This window comes from Sorghum bicolor, chromosome 4 (genome assembly GCF_000003195.3).
Source record: "Sorghum bicolor cultivar BTx623 chromosome 4, Sorghum_bicolor_NCBIv3, whole genome shotgun sequence".
Classification (NCBI taxonomy): Eukaryota; Viridiplantae; Streptophyta; class Magnoliopsida; order Poales; family Poaceae; genus Sorghum; species Sorghum bicolor.
In genome coordinates, this window is record NC_012873.2 from 1,129,577 (window position 1) to 1,144,476 (window position 14,900).

Below are 14,900 nucleotides of genomic sequence, written 5' to 3' on the forward strand. Positions count from 1 at the left end.
AATGTGAAACGAAATGAAAAACAAAAGGAAAAACAATATAAGAAGGAAAAGAAGCCAAACCTTATCTGCATCTTGGGCTGGCCGCACGCCCGCACCCACGACCCCTTCTCCTACAGTGCTCGGTCGCCTCCCTCTCGCAACAGAATCGGCCGCCCGGCCAGCTACCTTGCGTCGCCTCCTTTGCCACCCACGCCGTCTGCTGCCGTGCCGACTCTCTCATGGGTCATGGGCTCATGGCAATGGCGCACTCGACAGAAATAGAATAGGCCTACCATCTCAGAGCCAAATCTGAGGCGCCACTGGACCACCGCACCGCGTTGTCTTTCTCCTCGCGCTCACGACGCCTTCTGGAAGCTTCGGGAGGCCGCGCTCTGCTCCGGCGGGCGGGCGGGATGGGGGTGTTTGACCAGCTGCCCCCGATGGACCACATGGTGTCCGAGAAGATGTGCTTCGTGCACCTCATCATGCCCGCTAAGAGCTCGCGCCTCGCCGTCACCTACCTCGGCGAGCTCGGCCTACTCTAGTTCAAGGACGTGAGTGCCCCTTCCTCTTTGTCGCCGCTCCATGGTCCATGCTACCTCACCGCCTTTGGCTTTCTCGCCCCAGATCTACCTCAATCCAACCTCGAGAGTCGTTATCTCTGTCCGGCCCCGCTCGCTCGCGTTAGGCTCTGCGCTCTGTTGGATCTAGCTCTACCCGTGTCCTACTTGAGAAAACATGGGAGACCTGAGAAATTTGATTTCAGATGGGAGTAGCCAGACGAATTTGATTTTGGATCGGGATGGGAGAGGTGCCAGAGGAAAGTTTAGCCAGACGAAATTTGAGGCTGAAATTTTGCCTCTTTAGTATTAGAGAAGAAGACTAGCAAAAATGCACGTACGTTGCAACGGGAGAAAAAAACTATCAAATCTATATTTATATCTGAATTACCTAATTATATATAATCTATATCTAATAATAAATAGGCAAAATTTTATGCTTTTTTTTTGCCTTCCTCTAACTACTGAACGATGGAGAGTTTCTTTTATCTAGACTTATATATATTATATATATAACTCGTGCTCATACAACTTAGAATAACCTCTCCAAAAGATTAGCCAAAATATTTATCCAAATTTAGTGATTTAGCTATTCTCTAAAATGAATCTCAGTTAAAAAAATTAGACTACTCCAACAGAGTATCTAAATTGAGACTCTCCCTATTAAAAAAAACCTACCACATCATCCGAGCTCTCGTCTTTGGGATCAAGTAGACCTTGTGGTTCGTCTACCTTCGCCAATTTGGAGCCTGCTGCTCGCGGGGCCGGTGTAGCCACGTCCAGCCGGCTACACGGCAGGGGCATCGCCTAGTTGCAGCGCACGCGGCGGCCGGCCATAGCAACGTCCTGTTGGCTACACGGTTTCGGGGGCATCGCATGGCAGCCTGCTCGTGGCGGCGGCCGGCCACCAGGACGCCAAGCCCAAGTTGATGCCTGCAGGTGCGCAGCCCAGCTAGCCTTTCCGGCATAGCATCCCATGTCCGACGAGGTAGCAGCAGCGCTGATCAGATACGCACGAGCGGACACACGGTAGGAGAATACTCAAGCAGATGCAGACGCCTGCCCAGCTTGTTGTCCATCGGGTCCGGCGGCACGGCTCCTCCGCCGGTCCAAAGTTGCTAGCCAACGTGCACGCCGTGCTCAGTGTCTGAGGCTCGCGAAAGGCTGCCGCGGCGGGCAGCGCAGCCGTGGTTGCTTTTACTGCGACGCCGGCGCGCCGCACGCAACACAACGCGGCACGGACCCGGCCCGGCGCCTGGCCACCTGCCGTACGTCCATGGCGTACCGCACCACCACCGCCCTGTGCCCTTTTGTGACGGACAGCGTCGAGCGGGCTGCGAGCATGCGTGGGCGAGCGGACGGAAACGAGTGGGCGGCGAGCGCGTGTGGGCGCAGCCGCGGCGTCGACATCCTGCACCTCGCCGGTCCTTTTGTGACGGCAAGCGTGTAGATGCGGACGACAGCGAGCGGGCAGCGAGCGCGCATAGGCGAACGCGCGGCGGCGAGCGGGCAGCGAGCGCGCCGGGCGAGCGGATGGCGTGCGCGCGTGGTGTGGGCGACGAACGGCGGCGCTTCATCCGGGCATCGAGTGCTACGTCTTGGCTGCCTTTTTTTTAGGGAGGAGAAAACTATCGTGAGATGCTGAAGCGTGTTCTGTGCGACGACGGGCCTGCGGAGGGAGTCTACCTGAATGGGCTAGATGACTGTGAATGTGCTGAATGGGCCAGACGAAAAATGGCCCAGACGAAAAAAAGACTGAAATTTTACCTCTTTATTATTAGAGATAGATAGTAGGAGGATATTATGGAAATTAATTAATGCATTGTAGTAGTATAAATTTTCAAGAGATATAGTACTAGATTAGAGGGTATTAATGTTGTTACTCATCATGCTTAATTTATGGCACATTTTAGCTTGGAAATCTCCATTTCTTATGAAACAAAAAACGGAAAGGAATAACTGGAAGCACATTTTAGATTTAGATTAAAGAAAAAATCTACAGAGCTTGCGTGAGGAATGGCCCAACTTTCTGCAGCGCTCTGAAATCTGAAACCAGCTTTTTTCTCGTCGGCAATGGCAGAACATCTACTGGCTCCCATGAGCAAGAGACACATACGAGAATAAGAGCAAGTTTAATAATACAGTCATTTACTAACTCTAAAGTTCTTTGTAGTCTTCTCCTAGCCCACCGATACAATAGTTAGTTATTTACTATTTATACATGACTCACTTATCTCTTTCCCAAAGTTTCTTGATTTCTGTGCGTAAGCTGGCTATAAGTTTACAGGCTGCTTCTCCTCTCTCTCCTTTTTTTTCTCTCCTCTAGCTCAGCATATGGCCATGGCGGCACTGCTGCACAGAGTCGATGATCCGGGCTTCCCCTGATGATGAGCTGAGCTGGGCCACCAATGGCGAGTTTGGATGTGCACCGGGAAGGAAATTAGCTGATTGCCAGCTCAGCTCTCTTCTCTTCTGATGGGCCAGACCATACGAGTTTATGGTCTGGGCTGTTAGTGGATCGTGGATGGAACAGCCCATTGGGCCGCCTCCAACGCCGACCTCCACCGCTCCTCGATCTGACTACGTATATTTTGCGATAGAGATATCAGATAATAGGTTTTCAATTGTATTTGAGACCGAATTCGGGTTCAGATATGTCTGTATAAAGTCTGAATATTCAATATTCGATAATGTATTCATATCCAAATACTTAAGTCGTATATTTATGATGTCGACATCCAATCGTATTTTATACGATATTATTGATATTATTCGAATCCGAATCCGACAAAAATATGAAAATAAATATAATATCAGTGATATCCGTCTGTATGCGATAGTAGAGTGCAGGACACGCGTACCGTACGGCAGGCATCCGGTACATGTATATGGACCCACGTACGGATGCATGCATCGATGACGCGACTCTTTTTTTTTGTTGGCGCGAGGCTGAGGCAAAGCGCAAGGTGCATGCATGCATACTGATCCAACGCCTGTCGGCTCCTCGGACCAGGTCCATATATACATCATCATACTGTAGTACATGCTGTGTTGACCGGCCGACGATTCATAATAATATAATAGCTTCATTTGATCTTTAATTAGTAGTACGATCCATGTCGATCTCTCACACGTATTGATGACACATATGTTGTCGTACGTTGCATTTTGTGTTCGAATCAAATTTGATGATGCATGGGTACGACGTTGTCTAGTTACAACACCACATTGGATCGGGGAGGACATTTCAACACCCATGTCGCGCCACTGTTTTACACGTGAAGTTCAAACCCAACACTTTGTTATGTCCCTTATTTCGTATTCTATGTATATCCTGTAAAATAGTGTGTTTTAAAAAAATTTAGAATAGATTATATGTGTACTCACTGTATTTCCTGATTAGACGTTTGTGTCGTCGTCTATGCATACTGCCAGGCACTCCGTGGTTTGGGGGTTTAATTTGGTGTTTGGCGATTTGGCTGCGACTAATGACTTGAGTAATGGAAACCTTTTCCATTTTAAAAAGGTACTCCGCCGCTCGTCCCAAAATAAAATAGTTATGATCTTAGAATCACTCTAAATCAAATTATCTTAAGTTTAACTAACATTATACAATTCACTAACACAATCTATCCAATAAAATAAATACATATATGAACATACATAATTTCATCACGTGTATCTGATGATACTAATTTGACTGGTCTCACAAATATCGATGATGTCCTTGTCTATATATTTAATGAAGCTCAAAACAGCTTAATTTAGTAAAACTTTTAAAAGTTGATTTATCACGGACAGAGAGATCAATAGAGTCTCAAGTGTGCCAGAGATATGTGCAAGCGATCGATCGATATCGGCGATGATATGCATGCATATGGAGTCCACAGTCAACGGCCGGCCGGCAATAACGCTCTCAGATCATTTATAATTAAAGTGATTGCCAAGTCAAGTACGTCCAAGCTTTACTAGTTCTACAGTGTGCTTCATCTTCCGTTTTTTGTGGCTGGCTGATAGATGATGCTGATCATCATCCACATGACCACATCCATGAGACCATGCATGATATATGCCCGGCCGGCCAGCTAGCAGGATGATCGAAGGCAACGCGTGTTCTTGGTGTACGGTATATATTGGAGCACTGGACTAGCTAGTATGGTATCCAATATAGTAACCAACCAAATTAACCAAACCGTGTTATTGTTTGTAGTTGTTGCAGAATGCAATAAAATGCATGGTTTACCGTCACTCAAGAACGTCACGTGCTTCAATGCTCTGTCATATTGGATTTGGCTCCATGCAATGCATGTATTCAACAGGTCAGTTACACTAGTAAGGTGCTAGATCTTTTGGTTTAGGTAGGTCAAAGATCACCATAGCCAATCTTCAAGTCAGGTCAGCTAAGGCTTATAGCATGCTCGTAGATGAACACTTCATGTGGGCGTCTCTAGCAATGAGCGCGATATGCGAAACTATTTTATTTTCAGAGAGAGGGGTGGGAGGCATAGAAATCAATAGTATCTATTATTTTTCCACACACTAATGTGTGGAACTGTAGTGAGATGTGACACTTCTTTCGGAAAAAAATGTTATAGTGTTTCAGTTAAAATATAATAAATTTCTTAAACATGCAAGTGTTTGATCAGGAACTCCTAACAATTTCCTTTGGATCTGATTATCAATTGAACTAATAACTAGTAGCTCCTGGTTTGACCAAGCACTATATAAAAGCAATAAACCGAGAACCCCAAAGTTCAACCAAGTTAGAATAGAATTAAACTACACTTCAGATTGTGCCAATTTTTACTGACAAGATGAGGGGTCATCCTCAGGCACAACACAAGGATTCAAGGGCATGCAAGAAAAAAAATACTGTACAGAAACAAAGTAAAACAGAGGACAAAAAGGGAAAAGGCAAGGAGCTCCAGAACTCCCGTTGCATCGAACGCGCATACACTGTGTGAAAGCGGGCAAGAAGACATCGCCATTTTCGTGTCCCTCCCTTCCTCCCTGGGCACGCACGCGCGCAGCTGGGTCAACAAACCACGCCATCAGATCACTGATTAGTATAATTTCAAAGCGAATCTCAAGCGAGTCCTAACCACAGGTTCGTAATAGAAGTACTCCGTAGCTAACTAGTTTAATGGTTCTACCTCGCGTGGCCTCGGCAACGTGAGGGGCGCAGCTCGCGCAAGTATTTGGATGTTATTGCTCCCTATCTTATTAATGAATCAAAGCCGGTAATGCTGGATCTTTCAAAAAAAAAAAGATTTTGGTTGTGAGGTCGCTCTCGATCCTATCAAGTTCCCTGTGTTCTTTGATGTTTCTCTGAAAGTTACTTGCTCCCTTCCTGCACCCTTTCCTTCAGGCTATCTGCAGGTAGCTGCGTGGTCAGCTTGCTGCCTAACTGATAAAACACTACTAGTACTTACTATAGTACTTTGGTAGTCTTGTTATGTACAACCACAAGCCAATTATCCCTCTCTGATCATTGTTGAATAAACAAGTACTCATATTGCTGAACCTTTTCATTTTCATGGCCAAACCTTTCCCAGCTTCAAAATTTCCCAGCAGCTTCTTTTGGACAGGATGGACATGACAGTCTTCATTCTGACAAGCAGCTAGCTTCATACTTCAAGAAAGTCTGGTCGTCTGCTTTTTCTGAATATCTTTATTGCTCTCTCCCTCTGAGCTAGCTAACTAACTTCATCAGCATGCATATATTCATATAGCACATGAAACCTAATTAACCTACCTTGCCAATCTTGTAGTTGATTGCAGTCATCATCTCAAATCTCTTGTCGCCCACTATAATTCGCAAAGTGCAAGTGCTTCTGTTCAAAAAGAGCAAAAGCGAAAAAAGGGGAAAGTTGGCATTTTCCTCCGGCTGATTGTGTAGTGAGTGCTCCATCTGCTGATGCATTAGTAGTGGTGTTTGAGCCAATTACATATTCACATCTCCTCTCTCTCTCTCTCTCTCTCTCTCTCTCTCTCTCTCTCTCTCTCTCTCTCTCTCTCTCTCTCTGGGGGTTTATTTTGTCAAGTCAACCCAGCCATCGGTGTTGCCTACTTGCCAAGGGCATGCGTTCTCTGAATACTTCAAACCGCATGCTGTTAGGCAGTCACGTTTCCCCACTTATGTAATCTTCCTTAGATTCCTGCTGATCATGGATCAGTATACCAAGCACTATGCTGATATAGCTTTTAGGTTTGTCTTTTTGCTATATATATGCGTATATTAATGATTTAGTATAGTACAACCTGAAATATTGTAACTGTGAACTGCGAGGTTCTGGTGATGGAGATTAGGAGGTAGCACTACTATTCCCAGTTGGACATGCAGTTCAGTGCTTGGACCACTTAATGTTCTTCCATTTGGCCATTGGATATATAATAATTATATATATAGCACAAAAGCTCAGCAAGATTGTGTTAGCTGGTGAAGGAAAGGACAAGTTTGGATAGTTTGTACTAGCAATAACCAAGCAATCGGCTCAACAAGATAAAAGGTAAATAAAGTCTTTTTACTGAACCAGTCATTGTTGTGTATTAATTTGTTCAGTCCTCATCGACGAAGAATGGTTCTGTGGCTGCTACTTCCAATCGTCATCCAACGAGCTGACAAAAGAGAAAGATAATTAATTTTACCGTGTTTTGAAGTCAAATATTCTCTTGACTTTAACTAGTGTCGCCTTGTCAGATGAGGAAACATGAGGATATGTAACAGATTTATTTACCAAAACACAGATGCTATTTGGTGCTGAACCGACTTGGACTCTTTTATTTCAATCCTGCTATTTGAAATTTTCTAGGATCTGTGAACACACGAGAGAGTAGAGATAGAGTCATAGAGATGACATAATGTATGGGTTCATGAAGTAAGCATGGTTTTAGATTTGTTTATACTCTCTTATTAAACCAATGACAATACATTATATTATTCCAATTTGAAACTTGGGAGAAACCAACAATTCACAATTGATTGGTTTGACACAGTCTAGCACCTGCTCCAAGTGCCACTACTGTCAACCTCTGAAGATCCCATGACTGAGTGTCCTGTAGTCTATTCCCTTGTCTTTCTGCTTTTATACAATAAATAAATAAGGCAGAAATGAACTTTCAGAATGACAAACTATATATTCAGCATGCATATATGGTAGTTGAGAGTTGAGACCTGATTAACCTACCATTGGAAGGTGATGAGAAGATGCAAAGAAAACGACTGCGCCGATCTTGTAGTTAGTTGATGGTCGTAGCCATCATCCCATTCTGCGACCCCTAAATCGCAAAGTGAGCAAAAGAGTTCAAAAAGGGCAAAAGAGACAAAAAGAAAGGGGAAAGGTTGGATTTTCCTATGGGTTATGCAATGCATCAGCATCAGGATATATGCAACTAGTTGTGTTATTTTTTTTAAGGCTTACCACTAGTGGTGTTTAATTGGTTGCGTCAAGTCAACCATCGGTAGCTAGCATGCCTTTTCTGCAGGCTTCAACCACATGCTGTTAGGCAGTCACAGCTCGCCACTTATACGATCTGCCTTTCCTACCGATCACGGATCAGTATAAGAAGCACTATAGATGCTAAAGCTTTTAGGTTTGTCTTTTTGTTATATATACTACACAACTACACATGTATGAAATTATCGATGTTATGTAACCTGAAATAATGCAGTTGTCAAGACAGAATGTCAACCACTGTGAGTTGAGCTAGCACTATTTGTTCCCAACAGTCGGATAGGTACAGATGCAGTGCAGTGCTTGCATCACTAGCTCCAAGATCTTTTATTTTGATATATTACTAGCCCAAAAAATGCATCACATTTCCTTCAAAAAAAAAAATGCATCACACCTCTTGTTGTACTTTTCTACAGGCCATTGCATAAACAAATAACTGGTAGGTGAAATGGAGAAATGACTGGAGATTAACCAACCAATTGCGTGGCACAAGATAGAAAGAAAGCAGGAGTTTTTTATACTGAACTTCTCTCTTCTGCCTGTCAATATGTTCAGTCGTCATCGAAGAACCGTTCCACGGCTGCTACTTTTGTGTTTCAGGGAGCGTTGCCATGAGCTCTCAAAGCATGTACATCAATCGAATGACGAAAAATGAAGCATAATTGTTTTTTTACCATGAATTTCAAGTCACACATCTGACTTTAACCGGCAAGTCTCAGGCAGAAAATGAAGCGATGCTCGCTTGCTTGCATCAGGGTCTTGTGATTGTTTGGCTGCTTGTGTTTTGTCTTGTATACAGTCAACTTCTGAGCTGAGCGGGTCGATCCAAGAGACTGCAATAGAGGTTCTTCAATGAAGCCTTCAAGAAGATCTCACGGCTGATCTGAGCCGAGCTCTCGCCCATAATCTTTGGCAATGTTGTGGTTGACCCGCCCAAAGATTGAGGGGGCGCACCGGCAAACGTTCACGCTTGGTCAGAGAAGGTGGAAGCCGGCCGCCACCAGGCCCCACACTGTGCGGAGCTGCTGCTGGACTCATCCGCGATAGTGGGAGGCGTGCACCGGCTAATGTCCACACCTGGACAGATGGGGGGGGGGGGGGGGGATGCGGAGCCATTTCGGACTCGCCCGCGACAGTGTGAGGCGTGCGCCGGCAAGCGCTCACAGGGTTGTTAGCCGCCGTCACACCACGCGGAACCGTTCTCAGACTCGCCCGCAATGGAGGGAAGCGCGTATCGGCAAGCCCTCACGGGGTTGCCGGCCGCCACCACACCGTGCGGAGCCATTCTCGGACTCACCCATTGAAGGGTCGAGATGGCGGACTAGAGGGGGGTGAATAGTTATTTCTAAAAAAAAATTACGCCGGCTAACCGAAAACAAATGCGGAATTAAATCTATCGGTCTAGCCAAGACTACACCCCTCTATCTAAGTTCTCTAGCACCTTGAAAAGATCCTAAACAAGCAAGCAAGATGCTACCTTAGCAAGAGCTCACCTAATCAATTCTAGGAGCAAGGTCACACAAACCTATGCAACTAGTACTTTGCAAACCGGGGGAGCTCCTACACAAACTAGTGAGGCAAAGCGCACAAAGCCTAAGCTCACTAGCAAGCTCAATAACATGGCAACTAATGCCAAATTAGAGAGCGCAACTTACTTAGCTACACAAACTAAGCAATGTGACTAACAAGGTTACACAAACCAAATTAGTCACGCAAGGGAACTACTTCTAGCTACACAAGCAAGAAGGTAACTAGCAAGCTACACAAGCTAACTAATTACAAGAGCAACTACACAAGCACAAGTATATAAATGTAAGAACAAGCTTGTGTTAGGGACTTTGCAAACCAACGGGAAGAACAATGTTGACACGATGATTTTCTCCCGAGGTTCATTTGGTTGCCACCAAGCTACGTCCCCGTTGAGACAAGCTCCAAGGTTGCCGCCGGTCCTCTTGCTAGTGGTGACCCGCAAGTCACACTCTCCCACGTGGAGTGCTTACCACAAGCTCTAGCACTTGACCCGGCCGGACCACTTGTCGCTCTTCACGTCTCGCTCAACTAGAGTTGCTCTTCGCGATCCCCGCGGGGTGAGCACCGTACCCCTCACAATCTCTTCTCCGGAGCACCGCACAATCTCCTTGCGTGCTTCGACGGAGTCACAAGCCACCAAGCCGTCTAGGAGGTGGCAACCTCCAAGAGTAACAAGCACCACCGGCTTGCAACACGAACACCTAGTGCCACTCGAAGCAATCTCTCAAAGCAACGCACTAGAAACACTCACTCGCTATTGATTCGCACTCTTGCAAGCATAAGTGAGATAGAGGCTTTCCTAGCACTTCCCAAGCATGGACACTAAGTCCCAAGGGTTCTCAGCACCGGCCAATTCTATTTATAGCCCCAAGGGCTAAACTAGCCGTTGCCCCTTCACTGGGCAAAACACGTGGGCACCGGACGCTCACAGGGAGCCACCGGACGCTCAACTCCCAGCGTCCGGTGCTCAGGCGTCGGCCACGTGTCACTAGCCGTTTGAAAACGACCGTTGCCGCCAACGGCTACCACGCGCTTGCGCCTGACACAGCACCACCGGACGCTCTGCAAGTCCACACCGGACGGTCCGGTGCTCACCGGACTCGTGCGCAGAGAGCTCCGCAAAGTCGCACGGTCACAGGACGCAAGGCACCGGACGCACCCTGAGCGTCCGGTGCTCACCGGACTCATGCGCAGAGAGGGTCGCCAAACCGCCCGCACACCGGACGCTGAGCACCGGACTCTCTCCGGTGCGTCCGGTGCACACTTGCACCACAGACACCAGCGTCCGGTGAGTGTTTCTCAGCGAGAAACACTTCCACGACTTCTCTAAATTTCCCACCGGCGCAATAGAAAATATACACTTTATTTTCTCAAAAGCGCCGAATCCCGCCTCGCAAGCTCGGCGGGAAGGAGAGAGGAACCCACACGCCTCTCAACCCTAGGAACTCCACCTCCTTTGTAAATGTGCCAACACCACCAAGTGTACACCACCAAAGTGCAAGTGTGTTAGCTTTTCACAAACATTTTCCCAAAGGAGTTAGCCTCTCAACTTGCCACGCCCCGATCCTAACACGTATGCAAAGTTAGATCGCTCAAGTGGCACTAGATGACCGATATGCAAACAAGTTTGCCCCTCTTGATAGTACGGCCATCTATCCTAAATCCGGTCATATACTTCTCTACACACCTATGACCGGTGAAATGGAAAACCCCTAGGTTATACCTTTGCCTTGCGCTTTCCATTCCATCTCCTCCAATGTTGATGCAACACATGCACCAACCAATCACCAAATGATATGATCCACTTCATATCATCACGTGACCGTATTGGTTCATCGATCTTGACCTCACTTGCTCTTCACCGTTGCCTCGGTCCATCGGCGCCAAGTCTTGCTCAAGCTTCACCGTCACACGCGGTCCCTCGCTTCAAAGCCTCCGACTTGCCCTTCACTCTTGCAACCGGTCCATCAAGCCAAGCCTCATCTTGATCTTCTCCACCTTGGTCACATGACTCCATGTCATGTCTCATATGCAATGAGCTCCTCCATCATCACATCATCACCTGTGGACTAATCTCCTGTGTATCTCACATAAACACTATTAGTCCACCTAAGTTGTCACTCAATTACCAAAACCAAACAAGGACCTTTCACCCATGATGGAGGAAGGCACACACTGGCCAACGTGTGTCGCCCCCCGCCACACCATGCGGAGCTGTTCCCCGCGACGGTGGAAAGCGCGCACCGACAAGACGCCCACGGCGCGCAGCCCCGTCGCCGGCAAGCCCACGGCCAAACTGCACGTACCACACCACTGCTGAGCCCCTATAAAAGGAGAGAAGCGGGCATGCTAATTTTCATATCATTTTAATTTCATAAATCAATATTATGATGATGACATATAATTAATCATAGAAATCATGATATTAAAAATGTTCATAGCAATATAGAACATGTGATCCATAAACATGTAGAACATGTGATTATTAAAAGTATAAAAATATAATATATGAAATATAACATCAAGATAAGACATATATCTCAAAACAACAGTAGACAAGAGACTGTATGTTAAACGATGAAACAGAACTACTGAAATATATGAGAAAACAGTATATCAAACGACGTGACTGAACCGCTACTAAAACATATAGACAACAATATATGAAACATTTTGACTTAACTTAACCAACAAAACAAGCAGACATGACGTAGATCTTACAGCAGAAACATATATAAGATAGAAACAGAAAAGACATGGTAGAACATACGAGACATATCCAGGATAGTATGCGCAACAATATGAAAACACTATTGCAACATGTACGGACAGGAAGACGAAACGTAGCAGAAAGATGAACGGATCATACCCTCCCATGCGCTCTAAGGATCCTGATCCTTGACCAACTTCCATGATGTAGAGGATGAAGACGATCTTTCCACCGGAAAGAAGAAATCTGCCCGAACCAGCTTGAGGAAGACGAACAACAGCGGTGGATTAGGCAGTCGCGTAGACGCTCCCCAAAAACCTAATTGTCGATCCCTGTCTCGAATGGCAAGGGCTTCGGAGGTACCTGCCCTCTCGCTCCTCCGTGCGCACGGAGTTACAAGATGGGAATTCCTTCATTGCAACAGGATTGTGTTCTGAGTTATGTTTGTCCAAGACCAGAGGCTCCTATCCTATTTATAGCCTTGCGGCAGGGGTGGAAGGAGAGGAAAGGACGACAACTGAAGTATCTGATGAGTTTAACATAGAGTTGAAACTCATATAATTAGTAAGTACTAAAACTTAACACACCACGCCACTACACCACATGCCTGTCTACCTGGCTTCCCTCGCCTTGCCATGCCCATGCCACGCCCTGCCCGGCCTGGCTAGCGGCGACGTCGTCAAGGACTCTTGGAATTCCAATCCGGTACAACTCATATTATTCACAATTACATACCATAGAGTTTATTAATTTATTAAATCTAATTGAGCCTAGCCCAAAATAAATCCAAAAGCAGATCCATCCCCGCTCCACCAGCAGTAGCCACCAAATCTGCCACTAGCCACTGTCACTGGTTCCGGCACGTGTTACCGACACTACCGATGTTCACCACCCACCACCAAGAGAAATTGCCCACCACCGTTGTGGGTGTCGCCCCCAGCCTATGAGGACGCTTGATCCAACCACTAGGGTCGAGGATCCAATGGCCCAAGCCGGCACCATGGACGCTAGTGGCAGTGTGGCAAATGCTGTCCCATGCACCAGATCTAGCCACCCAAGTGCCGGATCCGGCCACCCAAGCACTGAAGAGGCCCTGACTAACACTGTCGCTGCGATCATGCCATGGAGGAAGGGAAGAAACAGGGGAGAGAAAAGAGCCGCCGCCTCCACCTTGCACCTGATGGGCTCCGGTCGGCGCTGCCGCCACACTACGTGAGGCCGCGGTCCGCCGCTCCACCACTGCCCACACCACCACACGCCACCAAATGAGAGGGAGCCCGCGCCGCCATCCAGGTAGGCCGCGCGGCCCTACTGACAGTCCACTCGGCAGTGGGGAAGGAGAGAAAGGGGCGGGCAGCGGCTAGAGTTTGGCCGCTGCCTGAGTCGCTCACGTGGGGAGTGGCTTGGGGCCTCTGGGGTCGCTGTGTTTTCTTTGACAATAAAATCGCTAGCACAATTGCAGCAGGAGCAATTAACCACTAGACTTTTTTTTTTTGCTCCGGCTGCAATTCTGCTTTGATTTGTGCAAAAAGGGGCAGAGGCTTTTGTTTTTGCACTTTCTGAAAAATGTTGCATTTCGTCTCTTCCAAATCTCCAAGATTACAAGAAGGGTGATACTTATTACCGCTTTGCGAGGGTTGAATCTATATAAATTCCCTTAAAAAATTCTATTCCAATTTACTGTCAACACTTGCCTCAAACTGAGAAGGGTAAGATGAAAAAGAAAAGATGCTCAGTCTAAAATCTAGTCAAATGTTGTACGCACAGCACAAGTCTACAACGACACATCCTTTTCTAGAATATGTGAACACATCTTAAAGAAAAAGAGATGGCATAGACTGAACATTTGGAGGGTTCATGATGTAAACATGGTTTTAGATTTGTCTATACTCAGTACTCACACTCATGAACCAATCAAAATGCAATATTCCGCAATCCGATACTCGAGCGAGAGAAATAATAAAAAAATCATGTACAGTGTAGTACAGATGATTTTGTTTGACACAGTCTAGCACCTGTACATACCGCCACACCAATATTGTCAAACCTCTGAAGATCTCATGACTCGGTGCATGCTCTGAAGTCTGTGTCCTTGTCTATCTGCTTTTGGATGGAATTGCAGAACATTTACTACTATTTCGTGAAAGCTTAGCGTGGCTGGTCAAACAAACCATTGGCTGGTTCCTGTTGGGTTGGGTTGGACCCAGTCTAAGCTACATAATTAAAACAGGAACTACTGTTTGCAAACCTGAATTTCATGGTACCACTTTTTAGTTGACAGCATAATTAAAACATTTTTTTTCTTGTGTACCGAATGCTCGCTTGCTAATAAACACTACTAGAAATAATCTGGACTGAATCATTGTCGTTGGCAAAGTTTCTGTATATATAGAATTATAACAAGTAGTACAACACAATGTCCAGTTCACTGTAAATAACTGCATTTCTACTGCAAAACTGAAACAAAATTGGCATTAAGCGGTTCAACATGTCTTGTCCAATTCCAAAAAGGTAAATGCAGCAGATGGAGTGCCCAGATTAAGAATAGGATATTTCAGGCATGCTTTTACACGCAGCCGCAGCTGGAGGGGGAAAATCGCCAGATTGGTGACGAGTCCATGGAAAGCAAACAGAGTAGTTTGCAGTTTGTGGTGGTGAAGGAGAAAA

General features: G+C 46.2%; 2 long non-coding RNA genes across 4 annotated transcripts; one reads left to right on the forward strand and one right to left on the reverse strand.

Annotated features, from left to right (window-relative positions):
* On the forward strand, positions 67–3,248 carry LOC110434485. Its single transcript, XR_002451992.1, has 2 exons — positions 67–533; positions 2,866–3,248. It is a non-coding gene; the product is annotated as an uncharacterized LOC110434485 (long non-coding RNA).
* On the reverse strand, positions 5,265–8,940 carry LOC110435124. Of its 3 annotated transcripts, XR_002452794.1 has the most exons (8): positions 8,470–8,940; positions 8,197–8,362; positions 7,961–8,081; positions 7,727–7,817; positions 7,544–7,618; positions 7,277–7,354; positions 7,073–7,157; positions 5,265–5,569 (listed from the first exon to the last, which is right to left on the reverse strand). It is a non-coding gene; the product is annotated as an uncharacterized LOC110435124 (long non-coding RNA). The 3 variants fall into 3 exon arrangements; XR_002452793.1 differs by lacking the exon at positions 5,265–5,569 and having other exon boundaries at positions 6,891–7,157; positions 7,961–8,076; XR_002452792.1 differs by lacking the exon at positions 5,265–5,569 and having other exon boundaries at positions 6,891–7,157.